The sequence below is a fragment of the Magnolia sinica genome, chromosome 12 (assembly GCF_029962835.1).
Source record: "Magnolia sinica isolate HGM2019 chromosome 12, MsV1, whole genome shotgun sequence".
Lineage (NCBI taxonomy): Eukaryota > Viridiplantae > Streptophyta > Magnoliopsida > Magnoliales > Magnoliaceae > Magnolia > Magnolia sinica.
Window position 1 is genome coordinate 5,496,272 of NC_080584.1, and position 11,792 is coordinate 5,508,063.

The following is an 11,792-nucleotide window of genomic DNA, read 5'->3' on the forward strand; positions in this document are numbered from 1 at the left end:
GGGGTGGCTAACAGTGAAGCACGAACTTACGGAGGGTGTACTAACAAAGCTAACAGGAAAAGGAAAATAAAATTAAAAAAAAGTCTGCCTGTACCAGTAAATAAGACAGATCCAAAGCTCAAGTGTACCACACAAATAATGAAAATTGAACACTTATCATCCAAAACTTCCTGACCCCACCTTAGGAAGATTTCAATGGTGTGTCCACCAATTCGTGATGGTATGTAGTCTGTTATTCATACATCCCCATATAAAACTGCAGGAACCACCTTAGGAAGATTTCAAGTGTGAGTCCTTTCAGTTTTATGGGTTGGGGTTTATCTAAGGTTTGAATCTGCCTCGTTTCTTTGGCTCATTTGTTAAAAGGCTCATTTCTTAAAAGAATTTCTCTAAATGGAAGGATGGTGTGGATTCCACATATATCATGGTTCAATGAGTTGGTTTTTTTATTTGTTTACTTATCTTTCGTATATTTATTTATTTATTTTCTTATAGGGCTATGCTGGCCATTCCATTCAAACCGAGAGGGTTCTGTCGTGGACGGTCAATTCATAACAGTTGTGTGGGACCCACCATGACTTTTTCCATGATGCAGACTGAGACGCATGATGACGTGTATTATGTCATAAGGCGTAGTCTGTAAACGTGGAACTCGTGACTTGTGGCTCATTGATCCAGACCGTTGATCTTATATTCACTTCTGTGGATGCACTAATCCAATTAGAACATCTTATCCACCCATCCTTTTGGGCCTTTTACCATTCAATCGCGACCGATGCTGTATTTCATGCTTAACTTCTATTTGAACGTAACCAGTTGAAGGTTAGGATCTTCCGATCAAGGATTTATCAGAGTGTGGTCCACCGTATCAAAGGTCTGGATCAACCAACCGTGGTGCCCAACCTGTATGGACTGGGTGCCCCAGGACAGTAATAATTCCTACGATCTGTGTGGCCAGTTGCATGGATATTTGTAATCCATTTCATCTTTGTTCATTAAAACTGACGGTAGATATATAATACAAACGGTTAACGGTTAGATATGCAGTGGGCTAATCTGAAGAGAAAGTGAAGGATGGAGATTATCTCACGGGTTTTAATTTTAAAACGTAAGCCATTCATCCTGGTGCCGGTACATGGGTGGACCCGATCAACACATCTCTATGCCACGTGTCCTATAAAGAGATGGTTGCACCGGTTCAAAGCTAAGGGATGTTTGTTTTTCAGAAATTACCAGTAAAAACGAAATTACCTAAATAACTGAATAACGTAATCATTACTTACGCAGCTAATTACATGGATACGTGGGGCTACCTCTCATGTATCTATTTAATCCATGCCGTCAATCTGTTTTACCTACTCATTTTAAGATATGAGCCCAAAAATGAATTAGGTCCAAACATCAAGTGAACCACACCATGGGAAAAAGAAGAAATTAATGTCTACCATTCAAAGAAGTTTTGGGTCAATCTGATATTTGTGTTTACCCTTCATTCTACATGACCTTACGAACGGGTTGAATGACATACATATACACATCTCTATGGGCTAGGCTTATTTTAAATTTAACATCATTAATTTTCTTTCCTGTACTTTGTAATGTGGCCCTCTTAAATTTATAATCTGTATCATTTTTGAATTAGTGATTTAAAATGAGTTGGGAAATTAAATAAACAGGATGGATCACACACTTAAATAATGGTGGCTATTTTAATATTTTTCAAACGCAGAGAAAAGTGAATTATTCCTTTTTTTTATATAATTAAATAAGTATTTGTATTTTAAAAGAAGTGTAAAAATGTCGACACAAAAAGTTCGAAATAATACTCTCAAGATTTCAAGACGTAGTAGTTGAATAATTTGGTGGGCCACACTTGCATATTGAACATAAACTGCTTTTTTTCAATTACATTTTAGCCGTCCATCTATTGATTGACGTGTCGTGTACATGATTGGTAGACCGACTTGATATACTGTGGTCCCCACTTCTCTGCCCCACGTCCATAACACGTCACCGGCCGGCACCTGGTTCACGTGAAAGGGAACGGATGACCTTGTAACATAACAGGCGTCGTCCTCGACTGACCCGAGTTGTCCACGAGATAGACACCACGCCTTATGATCTGCTAGCTGAGGTCTCTCTCCCTCTCTCTCTCTCTCTCTCTCTCTCTCTTCGATTATGTCTGTCTCTCTGCAGTCGGCAACTAAGGGAGGTTTAGAGATTGGGAGCTTTTTCTGGTTAGGTGAAAGCGGTGTCTTTCCTTGAGATAGGATCTTTTTTACTGACGAAATATAATTTAAATATATAAATTAAATATTAAAGTTTTTAGGAAGTATATTTATTATGGTGCTCTATTATTCAACAAACTTTAATATATTTTATTGTGGATGAAGTTGTTTAACATCCTAATTTATGTATCATCGTATTCATTCAGATCCTTTCACGTAAGGAAGGACATAAGGCTGACCATTGTCTTCCTATAGGGATAACTGTTCCAAATCCATAGAACTTACCTGGAGTACTCCTCACAAATAAACCCCGAATCCCATGAGGAAATATAAAAACTAAAAGTAGTTCTAGAAATCAAAATTTCATTAATGGATAATTGTCTAATGTGTATATGTCTATTATATCATTAATATAAAAATAAAAAATTAAAATCAAAATTCGTAATTATTCAAAATAGTAATATTCTAACTCTAACAAAAATCCTAATTCTAATAAAATTCTTCTAAAAAATAATTTTTAAAAATGAAAATTTCAAATAAACTTTTGTTAGAAAAGTCGTAACATGATTGCAAGTTGTTTCTAAAAAAGAAGAATCTGAAACTCTAGAACTAAGAAAATATTAAAAATTTCAGAATTATTAAAAATAGTATTTTTTTTCCTTAAAAAATCGTTTCTAAGCTGAAAGCACAAACGAACAAATATGTGGGTCGGTTCACCTTGGATGGCCCGTTTCAGTAAAAATAGATAGGTTGTGTGCCCCGTAACGATACCCAAATCGAAAGTTATGGTCAATTTATGGTCCACCTTAAAAATGTATTTGTGACACGTTCTATATCATCCTTCCACTATTTGTGATCATCATCTTTGAGAAATTGTATACTAGCCTAGAGATTGGACCAATAAATCTTAATTATTAGATATATGTTAAGTATAGTTTAAAATAAATCAATGATTAAACTAAAAGTTAACGGCTAAAATCTTACAATTACTCGAATTGAAAACTCAAAGCTGTTGGACAGCATTTAAAACACGTGATGAGTGATCTGAATTATAAGATTAGTTCATGTCGCTAACATACTAGAAAAAATAATATATTAGTTGGACTAAGTAGATTTTATTGGATCATGTATATATCAATACTCTTGATAAAAACACACGGCTACACCCACCACATATTTTCAGGTCCAGGGAATTTGATGGAGCTGGTGTAACCTCGAGCCTTTTCTAATATGAGCATTATGGGTCTCCTGACCTAAATACTTGCTAGTACACCTGCCAATATAAGTGATTAAAGGTCTCATTTAGGCTTTCATCCAGGAATTACTCAGATATTTATGTGAGGTTAGGCGAAGGTAAACTAACATAGTTTCGATTGTGGAGAGTGTCCCTCCAAACACCAGGTTATTCCTCTCGCATAAGATAACCATCGTCCAAATATACTAGCCTTATATAAGAACTTGTATGGTCATGTCAATGACACTGAGAACTATGAACCACCACACTTCATTGGCCAACAGCCATTGTGTCTAATCTCATACAAATGAGGACAATCATAGGTGATCCTCTCAAATCCGTGAAAATACATACGTTCCACACGGTAAGTTGGCCAAAAGAATGAATGAATAATTTATGTATAAAACTAGGTCAACAAGCAACCAAAATTTTAGTTTTCTAGGACACAACCCCAACACTGTTTAGTATTGTCAATAAGCTATATTTCCACAATCAAGCCTCAAAAGTTACCCTAGCCTTTGACTTTTAACAAGAGTTGAATGAGAGAAAAAAAAAAAATCTTCTTTTTGTTTATCTAAAGACAATGATAGTTGGCATAAGTTCGTGGATCTCAAATGGACTCTATTTCAATCATCAAACTATTATTTGGGTCTCAATGAGAAGTAACACTTGTTAGTTTCTGAGTTGCAAAGAGATAATTATTCTTCCCATTAAACTTCTCCACTTCAAATTTTGCATTTAATGTCTTTGTAGCCATTATTTACCTTTAATGGCCACCAAATTGCCAATTAAAAGTGTATAAATCAAAAGACCGCAAACCAACCAAAATTGAACGAAAGCTCTAATACCAATTATTGTGTAAAACTAACCTACCCATAATTGATGCAAGCAACACAACAGCCGAAAATGAAAGAGAGCCAAAGTGAAACCAGAGATAAGATTCAACAATATACCTACATTCACACAGCAGGTGCATGTGTTTTCTTAGCTCTCCTTTATACAAAAATCTCTCTCTTGGGAATTCTCACAAAGATATACCTTTCTTTATATTATGTTGTTTTCCTTGTATAAAAGACACACGAGGTTTGTTGCATCCATCAAGAGGCCCAGTGGTTTAAAGAGGTTAAAAATAAGTATGTGGAGCACATGCGGGTCATTAATCATAGTGTATATATATCATTTTAGGATATAAGCTCAAAAATGAAGTATATCTGATGTTCGAGTATACCACACAGTAGGAATCTAATGCTCACTTGGATGGCAAATCAACATCATGATGGGGCCTACAAAGGTTGACCGTCATTATCATTGCTTCTTCCTTTGGCGTGGTCCACTTGAGCCCAAATGATATGAAAAAATAAATGGAGAGTTTGGACAAAACTCATAAATCATGGTGGGTCCTTCGAAGCCCTCCTTGTTCCAAGCACAAGACGACATGTTGGTGCCCAATCTGCCTCCAAATTAAGGGCCCAAATGGGTAATGATTATTTCACTTACATTTGGCTGTAATGATAATTAATTTTGTTAAAAATGATAGTTGTATATTGTGGAAATATATTGATTACAATGTACTTGCCTCTAGATTTACAAGCTATAATTCATATCTAAATAAACACAAAAAAAAATAATGATGGGTCATTTACTTTGCATTTGGTGGGAAATTAAAAAATCAAACAGGCCCTAAAGAGTAAAAGTTCTTTTACCTTTTTCACTGAGAGTCTATGTCACCTCCCTGTGCAATGAGCGGCGCTGCCACCAAGAAAGTAGCAGTCAGCATTCAAGATGTGTCATTTTTTAATGTCTTATTTAATTAGGTTTAATTTTTAAATATTTTAATCTATGGTAACCATTCTTTCAAATATTTTATTTGATAAAAGGCACCATACTAACAAACGAGATTTTCAGTCACTAAGTTTTTAAATTTCTCCTGATTTTATCAGAATTTTCATGAAATAAATATCTTAAAGTTTAAAAAATCACTTATTAGAAAATAAAATAAAATAAAAATCAGGTGGTTTAAAAAACATATCTTAAAGTTTAAATAAATTCGTTTTTATCTAAATTTAAATTTTAAAATCACTTATTAACCTATAATAAAAACTTTCTTATTTTATTTTCAGTGATGGTGAGAAAAATGTCAAATTTGCAAAATATCAAGAGAAAATATCCCAAGAAAATCTCATGAGAAGGAGAACGATCTATGTCCCCTATGGAGGTTCATATAAATTCCATACTTTTATATATTAAATTAATTAAACTGTCTCGATGTTTGGCACACAATTTAGATAGGCCGCATTTAAAAAATCAGATTGGTGGATCACTCAAATAACTAAGTATCGGACAAAAAATAAGTATTCAACACAGATCCACAGAACTTGGACGGTTGGAATTTATTTATTTATTATTTTTATTTTTCAGTTGTTTAATAAGAGTGCACCCATCAATCCAAACACAAATTGAGTCTTGGTACTTGTTACTTTTAGCATTTTAGATTGGAATCATGTCCAACACCTGTTTCATGCAGACACTCAGGGTATGTGGGGCCCACTATGTTGTACATGTAAATCCATTCAATCCATTCTGTGATCAAAACCAGTATTTCAACCCATATACAAATGATCAGTGGCCCATAAAATTCCCATGGGCCACAGCAATTAGAAAATTTTAGATTTTCTCATAAAACCATAGTTCTAAAACACGGAGAATCAGAATTGAAACTCGATGAGTCAACTCAACTTGTTTAGAAATGAACCGAGTCACTATGTCACTGTGAAACTCGCTTGTGGGCTCCACCGAACCATAATTTATTAGAAAATCTAACCAACTAGTCACTGGATGCCAAACCGACGGTTAAAAATTCATATTTAATGGGAGAACTGAGATTGTTATTTTCATCTGCGTAGATGGAAAACTCAGGCTGGTTGATTGATCAAGTGGGCCACACGAGTTCTTCTGTCTTCATGACCCCGTTGGCCTGATTTTTGAGCCATGCTATGATTCAGTTTGGACACAGCTTATGAATGCAATCCACTCTGACCATGAGGTCCATCCCCCTATTTTTAGGCACTGGCTCAAAATTCAGATGTCATGTAATTAAATTGTATTTGTGACTTGGGTGGATTACATTAATGGAAACAATTTATAGGAGACCCTCCTATTTACTTTCATCCGTGTGGCCTACTTGAATCACAGGTTCTCTTAATTTTTGGGCCAAGATGATTGAATGGATTTCAGGTAATTCTAACAGTGGGCCTTAGAAAATCAAAATTTTGGACATTTCTTCCAATTATCTTCTTTGGTGTGGCCCATCTGAATCACAGGTTAGTATGATTTTTGGCATTGAGCCTACTATGGGATTATACATCTAATGTTTTGAGTGAATTTTACCTATAGGGATACGGATTGGCTACTCCCCCACCACCATCCATTTTCTGTGGACCCCACAATGTTGTATGTGTTTCATCCATGCCGTCCATCTATTTTTCTAGATCATTTTATTAAATGAGACAAAAAATGAGGTATATCCCAATCTCAAGTGGACCACATTACAGGAAACAGTGTTGAATGAATGTCGACCATTAAAAACATTTTGGGGTTATAAAAGTTTTGAATCAAGATTATCTTTCCCACCGCGCCCGTCTGTATGATCTAATCAACAGATTGGATGTCAAATAAACAGTACAGTGGGCCTTAGGAGTATTTTAATGGTGGATATCCAATCATTATTGTTTTCTTGTGGTGTGGTCCACCTGAGATTTATATCCCTCTCATTTTTGGGATAAAACTCTAAAATGATCCTTAAAAATGGATGAAACACATACATCATGGTGGGGCCCACATAGCACCAACCACTAGCCACCCGGCTCTTGGAAGGGGGAGTAGCCAATCCGTTTCCTACGTATACATCACAGTGGAATCGGGATTGTCAGATAGTTGGGAGACCCGTGACCCATTTTTGGTAGGGCCCACCTTGTTTTGTACGTAAAATTCAATACAACCATGATTATATGTATAATCACACGTCATTGACCTTCATGGCAGCAGTTCGTGGGTGGCCGACAGCCCACGTTGATAGAATTAAAGAACCTGGAAAAAGAAATCCGACAGACTTATGGTGAATTAAATTAGATTTTTCATCCTCCGTCCATACCACCACAGAAATATTTCCTAAATATGAAAAGTCAAAGATGTTTTTGAAAATTCACTTTTATTAACTTAATTTATCTGAAAATCTCTCTCCATAAATGATTTTTAAACATAAATTATTTTCTAAAAATATACTTTACATTTTGATATTTAAAAATTGTGGTGATAAGGTTAGGAAAGGTTCCTTTGCCTTTTACTTGTTGAACACGGCCATGCATCATGCTGTTTGTTTCTCCATGGAATCAAGGATTGCATGTGCCCCCAGCCATAGGAAGTTCCTGTGCTGGGAAGCTACTTGGGTCCCACCGCATAGATTTTCATGATAAATCCATACCGTCCATCAATTTCTAAAGGCCGCAATAGGGCACGACTTCAAAGTTCAGAAGATTAAATGCTCAAGTGGGCCACACAACATGAGAAACATCGGGGACTAAACGCTTAATTATGATTGGAAACGTGGTATCCATATGGATTTATTAATTCAGACTGTCCAAATCTTGTACCCAGATGGGGCATAGCCTCAAAATCATATGGATTGCAGAACTCTAACCTCTGATCGATAAACATTCATCTATTCAACTTGAACCGTCAGTTGTTCTCATTTTAACCAACCATATGATAGGCATAAATCTAACAGTTAAAAAACCATCCTTTTCCATTTGAATTTTAGACCATGAGCCATCTAAAGTCTGTACCGAAATTTGAACGGTTTGGATTTAGATCCACATATGTCACATGTAAAGTGGTTATGTATATGCCAGAGCATCAATTTGGCATTACAAGGGACTGCAGATGCTACCGCATAGGGTTAATATAAATATACAGACCATCTCAAACTCGGCTTGAAAGTGCGAACTTGGCTCGTATGATTACTGATCGAGCTGAGTCGAGCTAGAGATGCTAGCCCAGTTACCGAGTTGAGCCGAGTTTGAGCTGGTTTAGCTTGGTGGCTGAGCCAAGCCGAGTTGAGGCCAGCTCGACCCAGTTCGACTTGATGTACACCCCTAGTTCGAGCACCCGTTGTGGTGTGTGTGTGTTGGTTGTGTGAGTGCGTGTGGTATCTACCCTTCAAATAGTATGGTCACAAAAAATTTAAATCAAGGGCAAATACATAATTACAATTAACCCACTAACAATGACACTTTGAACAGTTGTAAATATCATTTTAAGGGTTTGGATGGCTTAAAAATAATAAAATTGGACTATTGATAGTTTCAATGGTAGTAAGCCATGTATCCACATTTTCATATTGTGTGAGGCGGCCATCCCCTAAAATGGGATGGTGAAAATGGTGGGTAGTTCCGATTTATGAAAACTTCATTGGTGAAGACTTGGATGATATATGGGTGTGAGAGGGTCCTGCCTCATCGTGCTCATTGCAAAAGATCCGAGCTAACTACCATTTTCTTCATGTGATTCTAGGGCTTGGGCCAAAAAGTGATCCGGCCACATGGTAGATAACAGTCTATATTGAACCCAGGCCTTTCAAACCTTCATGGTATCACAAAATTTTTAGATCATGGGTTACATTAAAAAATCACTGGGAATGATATTCTAAATGGTTGGAAATGCCATTTTAATGGTTTAATTGGCATAAAAGTATTAAAAATGACCATTGATGGTTTCCACTACATTAAGCAATGACTCACTTTTTCCTATTGTGGGACCCACATGTGCACATGATTTGAATAATTTATGGGCCCACACCTTAAAATGAGATGGTGAAAATGATAAATGGCTCATATTTATGACAAGTATTATGAAAGTCGGCTGCACCTTAATTATTTCCTGAACTTTTTAAAAGGACGGTGAAGAAAGCTCCAGTTAAATAAATAAGTGTAATTTCATCCATCAATACCAAAAGACTCTGCTCAAAGTGCACAACAACTCCCAGAAATCGTTTAAAAGCTGAAGCCACTTTAAGAAAAAAAAAAAATCCCTTACATATATTAAAATGCTCAACTAGAAATCGTTTAAAAGCTTAAGCCACTTTAAGAAAAAAATCCCTTACACATTAAAATGCTCAACCAGGCACGTGTTTTCATGGGAACTCATAGGTACTTTTTTATATTTGATGCCAGGGCAAAATCTGAACCATCCATGTGTTGCGGCATCCCCATAAAACTCTCAAGACCCAACTTACAGCTTGATCAAAAACTACGATGGGCCATGGCAAAAGGAAAGAGTTACTTGATTGATTTGCCTCTCTTTGTTATGGCCCACCAGAGTTTTTATCAACCTAAAAGTTGGGCCCTAAGAGTTCTATGGGGTGCCGCTTCACATGTATGATTCTAATTTTGTGCCCATGACACTTGCAAAGGTGTGCACATGACCCCATGCCTATATATATATATATATCCCAATGCTCAACTGCCCACCAATTTGTACGATAACTGTGTGAACTTTTTTGAGAACTCATCACACGTGATGGGACTTCAAAATTTGAATGGTCCATGTGAAGCGGAATCCGGTGAAACCCTTTGGTCCTAATTTTCACCTTGATCCAAAACTTTAGTATTGGGCTATGAAGTATGAAAACAATTTCCTCCATTGATTTGTATTTCTCTTTGTTAAGGTCCATCAAAATTTTAGATCAAGGTGATTTTTTTTTTAAAAGGCTTCATGGGATTCCACATTACATGGACTGTTTGGACTAGACATCCATGACACGTGTGCAAAGGTGCACGCATCTGTAGGTGAGCATGACTCTCTCTCTCTATATATATATGGAAAGTGATTTAACTGTACACTTTCTTGATCATTGGACTTCACCGTCTTCTTTTGGTGACCAAATCTGCTTTTCCTTCTCCTTTGACTGGCACTAAATTTGCATTTTTTGTTTATTCTATCATCTTATCCTTTCTTTACGCCCCATACTCTGTTTTCCCTTCGTATTGCTCTATGTAACTTTATGATCAAGTTGAATGGAAATAAATATGATAGTGTGCTCTAGAAAGGTTTCAACAGTGATCGTTACTATCCTCATTATTTTCTATGATGTGGTCCACTTGAGCTTTGTATCCAGATCAGTTTTTATTCTATGAATTAAAATCATCTCGAAAAATTGGACGGCATGGATATAACACATACATGATGGTGGACCCCACAAAACTTAATAATATAAACACGGCACTAAAGTTAGTCGTGTGTGGCACACCACGCAATCCTTTCCGAAAAGCCCTCTTTCTTCATTTCTGTCCGGTCAATTTTACTACGCAGCCGGTGGACAACGGTCCATGCACGTGACGAACGCGTGAGGGAGTAGATTAGATATTGGCCCGGCCTCAACCAACACCTTGCCGGCCTAACCGTGGGACCCACCTTGATGTGTGTATAAAGAAAATCCAAATTGTAAGCAGATCATACCAAGGGAAATGGGGTGATTGAACAACCACCGTTGAAGACTTCCAAAGATCCATTGTAATGTTTTGTAATGTATATTTGCAATCCTATCCATTAATAAAATTATACAAAACTGGATGAAGGGAAAATACAAATATCAGCTTGATCCAAAACTTTTATGGCCCCCAACTAGATTTAATGGTCAATCTCTATTGTGTTCTATCTTATGGTCCACCTGAGATTTGAATTGCGTCATTTTTTACCTTATGCCCTAAAATAAGCTGACAAAATGGAATGACAGTGTGGATATACAATACATAAATTAAGGTGGGGCCCATAGATTAGTTAAATCATTTGGTGGGCCACAATTCCAAGTTGAACAGAAACTGTTTTTTGTCGATTAATTTTTAGCCGTCCATTTATTTGTTAGCGTACTTAATTAGTGGACCGACTCTTTTTTTTTTTTTTACACACGCACACACACCCCACACACTCACGCCAGTGGAATTTCACCACCTACGGGTACTCGAAATCATCCTTGCGCAGGGCCATGCTAATCTTCTCTTCTCTGTATTGTATCAATTTCATCGATGTCTCCAAGAGACTAGTGGACCAACTTGATATGCTGGCAAAGGCACGTTACTGTGGTACCCACCTGATGAATGGCTTGTGTTTGACGATTTCTCAATTGAAAATCTCTCTCCCCCCTCGTGCATAACACGTCACCGGCACCTGGTTAGGTGTGGGTTGGACACGTGTCTAGACGTGTGGTTGAACCTAGGCCACGCTAGTCCAAAGAAAAATAAAGCCCTTGATTCAAGATTTCTTTTTCATGTCAGACA

General features: G+C 36.8%; 1 non-coding gene across 1 annotated transcript; it reads right to left on the reverse strand.

The window, feature by feature from the left end:
- Nucleotides 1-11,451: 11,451 nt before the first annotated feature.
- On the reverse strand, nucleotides 11,452-11,555 carry LOC131222061 (U6 spliceosomal RNA). The gene has a single exon (XR_009159768.1). It is a non-coding gene; the product is annotated as a U6 spliceosomal RNA (small nuclear RNA).
- Nucleotides 11,556-11,792: the final 237 nt, after the last annotated feature.